The sequence below is a fragment of the Aotus nancymaae genome, unplaced genomic scaffold (genome assembly GCF_030222135.1).
Source record: "Aotus nancymaae isolate 86718 unplaced genomic scaffold, 86718_ANA_hifiasm-v0.15.2.pri h1tg000040l, whole genome shotgun sequence".
Taxonomy (NCBI): Eukaryota; Metazoa; Chordata; class Mammalia; order Primates; family Aotidae; genus Aotus; species Aotus nancymaae.
Window position 1 is genome coordinate 36,557,926 of NW_026988454.1, and position 13,474 is coordinate 36,571,399.

Consider the following 13,474-nt stretch of genomic DNA (forward strand, 5'->3'; position numbering starts at 1 on the left):
GAGCAGAGGTGTGACTTTGAAAAGATTGGGAGTCAGGTTTGCCCTAAGCAGTTCCCACCTTGACTTTTTCTTTCGGCTTAGTGATTGGGGGCCCCAAGATTTATTTATTTTTTTCACAGTAAATACACTTTTCTATATGTTTAGGTGTAATATATAAACATGTATATCCTTTCAGTGAATGTAGTCATAGATACATTCTTGTCTGTCACAGTCAGCTTTTATAGGTACAACCACACACACAGTCCTTCTGTCACCTGGGGCAGACCATTCAAAGTCCAGTTGACCTGTTGCATCTGGAGGCCCTGTGTTTTCTCATAGAATGCAGTCTGCAGGTGCTGTTCATTCCTCTGGTTCTGTTTCTATCCAGCCCGTGTGTTAGTGGTGAGCCCAGCATTAGGTTTCCCCCAGGATATGCTCTGCTCTGCCCTGCCCTCTCCTGTTGCACAGTCCTATCCCATTCTGTAGGTCATCAGTTGTGTGGCTCATGGGTGGATGATCAGGTTAAGTGCGGACAGTGATTGTTCTGGGTCTTAGCTTGTCCTTGAAGTGTGATTTCTGATCAAATCTAACTGCCCCAGGTTCCTTCCACGGGGAGGATTTCCTTCATGCACTGTGTTAAACCACAGGGTCATCTTGGAAAAGGTGCTACATTACTCTTAGCCCATTTTAGTCTGACTTTCAAATCCTTGGCATCCTGCTTACTCTGCCAGTGGATTTTGTTGGAGTGGTAGAGACTCCCTGCTGGGTTGGTTTGCCATCTACCAGATGTCTCCTTCACAGCCTTGTGATTTGTGAATGTGTGTACCATAAGCTCACAAATAACTTTATTACATTTCTCTCAGCCCCAAGTTTTATTCCCGGTGTACTGTGGCTTAAAATCAGTAACAGAGCTACTACTATTAGGTTTGGTCAGTCATATACTGCCTATTTTTAACCTTATATCGGGAAGCTTGAGTTGGTGTTTTAAAAATTTTTTTCAAGTGTAGATACGGGAAGTGGAGAGTCTACACAGATGAGAGTCAGCATTAGCAAAGACATGGAAGTATGAAGATTCATTTCATGCTGAGGAGGCTGTGGTGTAGCTGGAGTTCAGGGGTGTAAGCAGAAGACAGGCTGCAAAGCTGGGTTGCAGCTAGCCCATGCAAACCCAGGAGGTAATTCTGAAGAGTCTGGTCTTCACCTTGTAGGCCCTTTGGGATCCACTAGAAACCTTTTCTAAAATTATTATTAGTTTTGAAAGAAGAGACAATTATAAGTATCTGTGTTTTAGAAATGTTATATGCTAGGTTTCCTAGAGAATTACCTAATTTCCCTGGGCCAGGGAAGCCTCATTTCATATTTTTTTATCTATAGCTGCTAGATGTCATTTCCAGGTCCTGTAATGATCTTGTATTTTTCTCTGTGTAACACCTGGTGGTATATATACATTTTTGGGGTATTTATTGTAAAGCTGACTAGGATCAAATGTTTAATTGTGATAGTGAATTTCATTGTTACCAATTAAGTTCATTATGCTTACCACTGTAAAATAACACAAAGATTCGGAATACTGATTTAAGGAGCTATCTTCGGTATTTATTTTCCTTATTATAAAATAAATTTGTACCCTGTCTTACTGTGTGCCAGGCTAGGGATTCAAAGGTGAGTAAGAAGACTGAACTGCTAAGTTTACAGTAAGACAGACTGATACTAAGAATTCAAATTGGGACCAGATGCGGTGGCACACGCCTATAATTCCAGACTTTGGGAGGCTGAGGAAGGCAGTTAGAGGTCAAGAGATCGAGATCATCTTGGCTAACATGGTAAAACCCTGTCTCTGCTAAAAATACAAAAATTATCTGGGCATGGTGGCATGTGCCTGTAGTTCTAGCTACTTGGGAGACTGAGGCAGGAGAATCACTTGAACCTGGGAGGTGTACGTTGCAGTGAGCTGAGATTGCACTACTGCACTCCAGCCTGGTGACGGAGCGAGACTGTCAAAAAAAAAAAATTCGAATTGGTAATTTCAGTAGTAGAAATACATACAGAGAAAGGACACAAGGTGAGTCCCCATGGAGAGAGAGGAAAGGATGAGGAATGATGGCTGTACTGAGTTCATATTTTGTTTGTTTTACTGGGGTTTGGTTTGTAGCTGTACATCACTTAGTGAATTAGATGCAATTATTGATTAACACATAAAATGTTGCATTGACTACTTACTACAAGTTACTGTGTTAGGCTGAAGTGGGTATGGATGTAAGATTGCTGGCTTTCCCCTAGGAATAGGAATCCGATTACTTGAGTGACAGCCAGTCAGCAGCAATTTAGTGGTAAAGAGAAGGATGCTGGTGATAGGAATTTTCCCAGCAAAACTGTGGATACATAAACTTTTCATACTGAACCATTTTGCTTAATATTTAACGGAATCTTACCATATATCAAATGTGTGAGAGTGAGAATCCTTTTGCAAATCACCTTCTTACAGTTAATCAAGAAACGTGTTGAGTCAATGAATGTATCTTTTGTGTAAGAATAGATTTTTACAAATTGGTATTAACTCGACATTTGCATTATTCGCTACTGGCTGTCCCTCCATAGAAAGATTTTCTTTCTTTCTTTCATTTATTTTTCTCCCCCAATTGAAACTTCCAGGAAGTATCTCTCTCCTAGGATTTCTGTCCAAGTACTTTTCTGAAGCCAATGGGTGGGTGTATGTTTAGATCCAAGAGAAACAAATTATAACCATGGATGTGAACTTTTCACAGTCTTCTCAAAATAAAAACTTGAAAAAATATTTTTTATACTTTTCTTCTACAATGACCAAATCTCTTTCTGAAGAGGCGAAGACAACATGTTAAGCATATATGTATCTTCATGTTGTGGACACCTTTCCTAATAATTAGCAGAACACCTCCAAATGTTTATTGAGCATTTTTGGCCATGGTTTTAAACTTTAAAAACCAGTACAAAGATGTAGCTATATCAAGTCCAACAGAGCTTAAAGGTAAAAAAATAAAGAAGTAGATATGTGATGGAGTTCATATTGGGCATTGCTGATTTAACGAATGTGTTTTGAGTGTCAAGTAACAAAAATACTGTAGGATTAGATTTATGAGGGTACTCCAAGTAAAATATGGATGCCTAATAGTAAGAGCTTTCTATTGTATCAAACATGAATTAGACATGTTGAAAGCCTCTTAAGTTAAATTTATTAAATAAGAATATGATTGGAAAAGGGTAAAGGCTCTATAAACTGTAAAGCCTCTGTAAATACCACACTGATTTCTTTCTTTGTTTTTTTTTTTTTTGAGATGGAGTTTCGCTCTTGTTACCCAGGCTGGAGTGCAATGGCGTGATCTCGGCTCACTGCAACCTCCGCCTCCTGGGTTCAGGCAATTCTCCTATCTCAGCTTCCTGAGTAGCTGGGATTACAGGCACGCACCACCATGCCCAGCTAATTTTTTGTATTTTTAGTAGAGACAGGGTTTCACCATGTTGACAGGAATGGTCTCAATCTCTTGACCTCGTGATCCACCCGCCTCGGCCTCCCAAAGTGCTGGGATTACAGGCGTGAGCCACCGCGCCTGGCCTACCACACTGATTTCTTAAGCTACTTGCCCCCTATATGACTACCATTGTGTTTTGTGTGTGTGGAAGAGGACACAGCTGTGAGGGTACACATTACTAACCTGGTAGGTGGGGAAAGTGGAAATCAGGGTAGAAAAGGAGTAATGACAGCCACAAAATTGACGTATTTTAGGTTCAGAGCTGCTGGTGCTTCCAAGTCATGGAGTTGAATCAAGATCGTACTGTTTGGTAACAAAAATTTACCTGTATAATTAATAAGGTTATAAGAACCTTTAGAACATTTAATTATATGTCCTCAGCATAGTATACCAACCACACTCATTTGTATTATTATGAGATCTTTGTCTAGACTTTACAGACTTTTCCTTCACTTTTGCACTAAACAAATCACTTTATTTTTGCTGTTTAGGGCTATCTCTTTATTTTACCATTCAAGTTAATTCTGTTTATCACAATTTACTTCTTCATACCATCTCTCTTTTTCCCTATTTTTATCTTTAAAGTAGATTTCTTGTACATAGACTAGAATTGATTCTTGCTTTTTTTTTTTTTGAGACAGAGTTTCGCTCGTTACCCAGACTGGAGTGCAATGGCGCAATCTCGGCTCACCGCAACCTCCGCCTCCTGGGTTCAGGCAATTCTCCTGCCTCAGCCTCCTGAGTAGCTGGGATTACAGGCATGCGCCACCATGCCCAGCTAATTTTTTGTATTAGTAGAGACGAGGTTTCACCATGTTGACCAGGATGGTCTCGATCTCTTGACCTCGTGATCCACCTGCCTCGGCCTCCCAAAGTGCTGGGATTACAGGCTTGAGCCACCGCGCCCGGCTGATTCTTGCTTTTTAAATCAATCTGACAATCTCTGCCTTTTAATTTATTCCTTGAGACCATTTACATTTAATTATTGATATATTTGGGTACTTGCTATATGTTTATATGTTTTTCTCATCTAGTCTTTTTCTCTTTTAGAGTCTTCCTCTAGATATATTTTTCTCTGACTTTATTTTGTTTCCACTATTGGCTTTTTATTTTTATTTTTTGAGACAGAGTTTTGCTTTGTTGCCCAGTCCCAAGTGCAACCGTGCAACCTTGGTTCACTGCAACCTCTGCCTCCCTGGTTCCAGAAATTCTCCTGCCTCAACCTCCTAAGTAGCTGGACTTGCAAGCCTGCACCACCACACTCAGCTAATTTTTGTATTTTCAGTAAAGGCAGGGCTTCGCCATTTTAGCCAGGCTGGTCTCAAACTCCTGATTTCAGGTGATCTGCCTGCCTTGGTTTTCCAAAATGCAGGGATTACGGGTGTGAGCCACTGCACATGGCAAATTCACTACTGGCTTTTATTAGTTACATGTCTTTATGTTGTTGTTACCCAGTCTAAATTGAACTCATTAACTTGCCTCCAAAAGCGACTACTCCTTCCTTGTTAACTATTTCAATGAATGGGTTTGCTGTCCCATTTCTAATTGTTCTTTCTTTAGCTTTCCCTCTCTCTCTTTTATTCCTGAGTGTCTTTGGCCATGTGTCTTCTTACTGTTCTACTAATTGAATATTTCTTGAATTTTTCCACTTTATTCCACTGACACTTACCCTATTCAGATACTGTAACTTGCACAAAGATGAGCTCACTCAGGGCCTAGTTTTAATTTTGGTAACCAAAGAAATACAGATCCCAACATTGACAAAGAATTGAAAAACCATTTAAGTTTTTACTCTGGTCTCTAAAAGTGCCAAACTTAAGAAAAATTCTCTTCATCAACTTACCTTTTTTCATTCTTCATCACAGTATAGAGCAGACCTCAAACTCTCTCCCTTAAACCAGTTCCTCTCCCACTAAATATCAACTCTCTCGCAGTTCTTTTAGCAGCTATTCTTTTTTCTTTTTCTTTTTTTTTTGAGATAGAGTTTCGTTCTTGTTGCCCAGCTGGAGTGCAATGGCAGATCTTGACTCACTGGAACTTCTGCCTCCTGGGTTCAAGCGATTCTCCTACTTTAGCCTCCTGAGTAGCTGAGATTACATGCTCCTCCCACCATATCTGCCTAATTTTTGTACTTTTAATAGAGATGGGGTTTCACCATGTTGGCCAGGCTGGTCTTGAACTGCTAACTTTGGGTGATCCACCTACGTTGGCCTCCCAGAGTGCTGGGATTACAGGCGTGAGCCTCTGTGCCTGGCTCTTTTTTTTTTGTCTTCAGCCCATTCCATAATAAATCAGTCAATCTGTGTTCAAAATTGAAATTATAAAGGCATACTTCTCTTTGGGAGAGAGAGAGCATAGGCTATGACTACCTATTTGTCAACCTTACATTTTATTTTAAACATCATACAGCCTTGTGGAGCTTACAATGGGATAGGGGAGAAAGGCAAATTAGAGTCAACTGGGGTTCAGAAGAGTCCGTATTTAGGTATGTGTACCTAAGGTAGTTATCACATCTGTATCCACAATTATCTGGCATTTAATGGGCTACCAATAGTTATTTGCTGAATGAGTGAATGATCAATGAATGATCTGATACTGGACTTCTTGTCCTTCATTCTTTTTTTTTGTTTTTGAGTCGGAGTCTCATTCTGTCTCCCAGGCTAGAGTGCGGTGGCGTGATCTTGGCTCACTGCGACCTCTGCCTCGCGGGTTGAAGCAATTCTTTCACCACAGCCTCCTGAGTAGCTGGGACTACAGGCATGTGTCACCATGCCCAGATAATTTTTGTATGTTTAGTAAGACGGGGTGTCACCATGTTGGTCAGGTTGGTCTCAAACTCCTTACCTCAGGTGATCCGCCTGCCTTGGCCTCCCAAAGTACTGGCATTACAAGCATGAGTCACCATGCCCACTCTCCTGTCCTTTATTTGTAGCATGTAACTTGCCTGTTGAGCTGGTTTGTAGCTAGTGTTGTAGCAGGTAGGTTAGTTTGCCACTGAGATTTTCTTCCAAATATTTAGACACATGTAGGTGACTGTACCTTCTTAAGAAGGTAGACTTGGTCCACCACATTTAGTTCTTAGAGCACCTTGAGTGTAATTCTTGTTTGCAGACTCTTTTGTATTTCTAGTCCCTTTGGATGCTCTGCTGTAGTCTCCCCTGCCACAATCAGGAAAGACTGGCTTTAAGGTGCTTTTTCTCTATTTTTATATTACTAAAACTTTTTGGAAATAGTCACTTGTTTGGAAAAAAGTTTTAAGATTAATACTAGTTGCAATTGATAGGATCGGGTTATTCTCTAATACCTCTGGGGTGACTCCTAAATTACCATCTTTACTCTTGATTTCTGTAATCCTCTCTAGGAACTGAGGTGTTACATCACTTCAAACTCAGGATGCCTGAAAGGTCTGGAGCCTTGCAGTCTTCTAGTCTTCTGGGCTTGATTCTTGGCATTATTTTTTAGTGATTCTTTTTTATCTGCTATTTAGACTTCAACTCCTATAGATTATTTTCTCTAAAATGTGTTTAATACCTATTCTTTGATTTTATGTCTGCTAACTTCCACCTGAGCCTATTTATTTATTTATTTATTTATTTATTTATTTATTTATTTATTTTTGAGACAGGGTCTTGCTCTGTTACTTGGGCTGGAGTACAGTAGCCCAATCAGGGCTCACTGCAGCTTCAACCACCCGGTGCAAGCAGTTTTTCCACCTCAGCCTCCCAAGTAGCTGGGACCACAGACATGCACCACTCACACTCAGGTAATTTTTAATTTTTTTTGTAGAGACAGGGATCTCACCATATTGCCCAGGCTGGTCTTCAAGCCCTGGGCTCAAGCAGTCCTCCTGCCTAGGCCTCCCAGAATTTTGGGATTACAGGTGTAAGCCACTGCATGTAGTCCACCTGAGTCTATTTATGTTTCTGTCTGCTTTTTCCCTGCATCTACCGACTACCCTTCCTGATACTAGGTGCCCAAATGTATCTTCTCAGAACATTTATTTATTTGTTTGTTTGCTTGCTTGTTTGACGGAGTCTTGCTCCGTTGTCCAGACTGGAGTGTAGTCGTGTGATCTCAACTTACTGCAACCTCTGCCTGCTGGGTTCAAGGGATTCTCCTGCCTCAGCCTCCTGAGTAGCTGTGATTACAGGTGCCTGCCACCATACCTGGCTAATTTTTGTGTTTTTAGTAGAGTTGGGGTTTCACCATGTTGGCCAAGCTGGTCTTGAACTCCTGACCTCAAGTGATCTGCCCACCTTGGCCTCCCAAAGTGCTGGGATTACAGGCATGAGCCACCATGCCTGGCCCTCAGAACAATATTTAGTGTTCATCCTGCTTGGCTGCAGTAGGCTCAGGAGATTGGAACCCATATATACTGCTGGTGGGACTGTAAAATAGAGCAATCACAATGTAAAGTAGTCTGGCATTTCCTCAAAAACTAAACACAGAGTAGTAATTTGATCCAGCAGTTCTGCTAGTAAGTATATACCCAACAGAAATGAAAACGTATGACCACACAATAAATTGTACATGGATGTTCATAGCAGCTATTAATGCTAGCTAAAAAGCAGATACAACACAAGTATCCATCAATTGATGAATGTATAAACACAATGTGCTATAGCCATAGAATTTAATATTACTGGGGCATACAAATGAAGGAAGTACTGATATGTTACAACATGTATGAACTTTGAAAGTATAAGTGAAAGAAACCAGACACAAAAGGCCACATATAAGAATCTGTTTATGTAAAATGTCCAGTAAAGGGAAATCTATAGAAACAGGAAGTAGATTAGTGATTGCTGGGGGTAATGTGGTGTGACAGCTAGAGTATGAGGCTTCCTTTTTCTTTAATGAGATCAAAGTCATATAACATAAAATTTATTATTTTACCCATTTTAAAATATACAGTAGTGGTTTTTATTATATTTGAAATGTTCAACCATTACTACTGTCTCAGAACATTTTTATCTTCTGGAGAAATCCTGTACCTCTTAAGTAGTCACTTTCCATTCCTCACTTTCTCTAGAACCTTCTGAATCTGCTACATCATTTTACATTCCTTCCAGCAGTGGATAAGGATTCTAATTCTCCAAATCCTTGCCAACACTTATTTTTATCTTTTTCATTTTTTAAACATTGCTATCCTAGTGGGTTTGAAGCAGTATATGAATGTGATTTGTATTTCCGTTCTCTAATGACTAATGATGTTTAATAACTTTTCATGTTATGATTGGCCACTTTTATATCTTCCTTGGAGAAATGTTATTTCTAGTTTATTGAGTATTTTTATTGTGAAAAGGATGTTGACTTTTTTCAAATGCTTTTTCTGGGTCTATTGAGGTGATCATGTGGGTTCCCTGCTTCATTTCTATTAATATTGTTTATTGGTTAATTTTCTTTTGTTGAACTACTCTGTAGTTCTGGAATAAATCCTAGTTGGCCACGATATAAGATCCTTTTAATATCCTGCTGGATTTGGTTTGCCAGTATTTTCTCAAAGATTTTTTTGCCTGTATGTTTATAGGGATGTTGGTCTGTGGTTTACTTTTCTTGTGGTGGTTTTGTTTGGCTTTTGTATCAGGCCCCATAGAATGAATTAGGAAGGTTTCTTTTGGGGATGATAAATATGATCTAAAATTGTTTGTGGTGCCAGTTGTACAACTCTGTGACTATACTCAAAACCATTTAATTGTACACCTAAAATAGGTGACTTGTATATCTCCAGGCTGCTACCAAAAAAGTAAAACAAAACAAAAGCATCTTCAGGGAGCTTCTCACCTATATTCTTTAGCCCAAAGTTCTTCTGTTCTCCAAAGCCCTCAACAGCCTTTCCAGCTCTCATATTTCAGCATTACCTCTGATTTATCTTCGTATGTAATTCTGATCCAGTGACAGTGGTCATTTCACTGCCTGGCTCACCAACTCCTACACCCCAATGACACAGGATTCTTTTCTTGGACACTTTGCAAGCCAGGGACCTCCAGCTGGCGACATCCCATCTGGAACTTGCTTGGCCATGCCACCTGCTGCAGGAGATGGCCTGTCCACTTGGCCCTCCCAGGCCGATGCTGACTTGTGCACTGGTTCCCAAGTTCTTGTCCTGCACACTGGTTCCTGAATTCTTGTCCTGCACCCAAGAAGAATGAGAATACACTGACGGTCAAAGAATGAGCAAGGCAGGGAGTTTTACTGAGTGAGGAAAACAGCTTTCAGCAGAGAGGAGATGTGGGGGTGGTCCTACTACCAGAAGGTGGGAAAGTCCCCCCAAATGTGGCTGAGTCTGGGGCTTTTATGGGCTCAGAGTCAGGGAGGGGCACGTTATGGGTAGTACTGGAAAAGATAACATTGAATTGGTTAAAAACCATTGTTCAGAAAGAAACAATTGGGAAGGGATGGGTAAACAGTAACAGAAGATCTCACTCTGGGTTGCACATTTCATTCAGAACCAGCAGTCCTGGTCTTTCAGCCTTTAAGCTAGGTATTTTGGCTTGAAGGTGGGGTTCATCAGGGACCTGCCCCTGTATGCCTAGACATTTGGCTGCCTCCTGTTACTGTCACCATCTTCAAGAGCATGTTGTCCAGTCTGCATCTTCACCCTGCCTTGGAACTGTTCCCATCTCTGTTGAATGTTCCTGTTCCTTTTCCCTACCAATAGCAATTCATTCTCCCTTTCAGAGTTTTATTCAAGTCTTCTATTCACCATTCTAGCCTACAGAAATCTCTTGGTCCCAAACCCATGAATCTGATGATTATGTTGTTTCAGTTAAAAAATAGAAAGGATAAATATGGTCTAGAATGTATGTGTTTTCTTAAGAGACAGTGGAACAGAATATTAGAAACCAGAACTGTTGTGGGACATCTGGTATATGTGTTGGTAGTGCTTATAGGCATCTTTTAAAAAATGCATTATAGTTACCTCAAGTTTATAGAGATAACTTTTCATTTGAACTTCTCCAGTTTCCCCAAATACAGTAATGTGGTACATAACAACATTTTGGTCAACAATAGACCACATATAGGATGGTGGTCCCATAAGATTATAGTGGAGGTGAAAAATTCCTATTATCTAGTGATATTGTAGTCATGATAATGTCATAGCACAATGCATTACTCACATGTTCATGGTGATGCTGCTGTGAACAAAGCTACTGTGCAGCCAGTCATATAAAAATCTAGCATATACAACTATGTACAGTGTGTAATACTTGATAATGATAGAGATTATGTTACTGGTTTATGTATTTGCTATACTCTACTGTTAATCATTATTTTAGAGTACAAAAAACAAACTTTAACTGTGAAACAGCCTCAGGCATGTCCTTCAGGAAGTATTTGAGAAGGCATCATTATCATGGGAAATGATAGCTCCATGTTATTGCCCCTGAAGACCTTCTAGTAGCGTGAGATACGGAGGTGGAAGACAGTGATATTGATGATTCTAACTCTGTATGGGCCTATGCTAGTGTGTGTGTTTTCATCTTAGTTTTTAACAAAAAAGTTTAAAAATAGAGAAAAGCTTATAGAATAGGGATATAAAGAAAGAATATTTTTATACAGCTATACAGTATGTTTGCCTTTTAAGCTAAGTGTTACAAGAGTGAAAAGCTTTAAAAAATGCAAGTTTATAAAGTAGAAAGATAGTAAGCTAAGGTTAATTCATTGAATAAAAATATAAAAAAAATTTAATGTGGCCTAAGTGTAAAGTGTTTATAAAGTCTATAGTTGGGCTGGGCACGATATCTCATGGCTGTAATCCCAGCACTTTTGGGAGGCCTAGGCAGGAGGATTGTATGAGACCAGGAGCTTGAGTCCAGCCTGCACAACATGGTGAGATCCCATCTTGACCAAAAAAAAAAAAATCCACAGGACAGGTGATGTGTGCCTGAAGTCCGAGCTAATTGGGAGGCTGAGGTGGGAGGATCACTGGAGCCCAGGAGTTTCAGGCTGCAGTGAGCCATGATTACACCACTGCACTGCAGCCTGGGTGAACTTTCAAGTGAACTTAAGACTCTGTCTCAAAGAAAAAAAGTCTGTAGTAGTGTACAAGTGTATAGTAACATGCTGTACAAGTTTGTAGCCTAGAAGTAATAGGCTATGCCATCTAGCTTAGATGTGTAGTAGGCTGTACCATCTACATTGTAAGTACACTCTGTGGTGCTCGCACAAGGATGAAATCACCAATCACCTTTAGGATACATTTCTCAAAAATATGTACTTGTCGACACATGACTGTAGTTCTCAGTGTTCTGAAGAACGGCATATACTGATATATCTAGCAAGTAACATTAAATGCCAGGCAAGCATCTGTTGATACGTGTGTATGTGTTTGGAAAATAGAAACATCTGCAATTTTCATTTGTGTTTCCTGATTTCTCTTACAAAATCTTTTTGAGAACATTTATGGTACTAGAGTGGAAACAGTTGTATAAAGTTGTAATGATTATAGTAAAGTCCGTGGGCAAACGTGAGACATCAGAAGGTGAGGCTGTTTACCTAATGGTTGCTTTTTGTAGTTCAGGTTATATAAGCATCATGGTGTAATGTTCAGGAATGTGTATCTCACATAAAATAGAATTGGATTTATACATGATTATTACGGGGTTGAGCCAGAATCCAAATTCATGTTTGTCTAACTCTAGGACTGATGATTAACCACTATATGATTTTTGCATTTTATGCTTATTAAGGGGAGTTATTTAATTTCTCCGAGCTTCATTTCATTTGACTACAAAATGAACTTGATAATATGTGCCTTACAGAGATGTTTTGAAGATTAAATATGTTAGTGGAAAGCTTTCTTACCAGGTAGGTAGGTCTTTTATTATTAGTAAAATATTTTCTTCAAAACGATGGCTCCAACAAAAAGCGGTTTTTGAAAGCAATCTGAAACTTCTGCAGAGAACTTTGCAGAATTTGTGTATTTCTTGGAATATTGAGTTCTTTACGTTTTGACACAAAGTTTTCAGTGTTCTGTTTCTCTAGAATTTAGATAATATTCCAAGTAAGTCATTACTTTATTTCCCTTTATTGTTTTTTGTTTGTTATTCTGAATGAATTGTTGTCAAAAAGGTAATACGGTTATACCCTTTCTGTCGTTAACTTCCCTTCTAAAGAATTTGAGAATATCTGACACTTGTGGTTAACTGCAACTCTTATATAGATATATAATATAGATAATATACATATCATTTATATTATATAATATCAATATTATATATCTATATAATATATCTATCTATATATATTTTTTGAGATGGAGTTTCACTCTTGTTGCCCAGGCTGAAGTGCAATGGTGCCATCTCAGCTTACTGCAACCTTTGCCTGCTGGTTTCAAGGGATTCTCCTGCCTCAGCTTCCTGGGTAGCTGAGCTTACAAGTGTGTGCCTCCACGCCTGGCTAATTTTGTATTTTTAGTGAGATGGGTTTCTTCTCCATGTTGGTCTGGCTGGTCTTGAACTTGTGACCTCAGGTAATCTGCCCACCTTGGCCTCCCAAAGTGTTGGGATTATAGGCGTGAGCCACCATGCCTGGACACAGCTGTCGTATATTTAAGCCTTAGGTTTTGAAGTTTGTGGAATGAATTTTAGAAAGGCTTCTTTTTGTTATTGTTGCTGGAAGCCATAATAGAAATAAACTAGAAAAGTGGTTATTGGTTTTCATCTTGGCTGTATAAGAAGTATTTGTTGGCATCGCTATAGAAACATTGTCAAAACTACAGTATTGAAAGCATTACAAAATAATGCATTGATTTGGTTACCTAAATTGTTTTTCTTGTGTTGGTGTTATTCCTAATTTACTTAAAAATGCCTTTGATTTTTTTTTATTCTTAGCTATTGTAAGTATCCAGATATAAATTTAAATGAAATAAAATTCAAAATAAATCAGTGTCTGAATATGAATGCTAATCATCTAAACTTTTAAAATATTCTGTTATAATAAATTTAAATTTCCTCCTGGTGATGGTGATAAATTGTAATTTAAAA

General features: G+C 39.1%; 1 protein-coding gene across 25 annotated transcripts in view; it reads left to right on the top strand.

Annotated features, from left to right (window-relative positions):
- Positions 1–13,474, top strand: part of EPB41L2 (erythrocyte membrane protein band 4.1 like 2) — a 225,463-nt gene that overhangs the window by 67,517 nt on the left and 144,472 nt on the right. The window contains exon 1 of one of the 25 annotated variants that reach the window (XM_064360685.1): positions 7,105–7,248. The exons of the other annotated variants lie outside the window; for them this stretch is intronic. The gene's annotated coding sequence lies outside the window, so the exon portion shown is untranslated. Of the gene's footprint in view, positions 1–7,104; positions 7,249–13,474 lie in introns of those variants that run through there. 25 annotated transcript variants of the gene reach the window in all.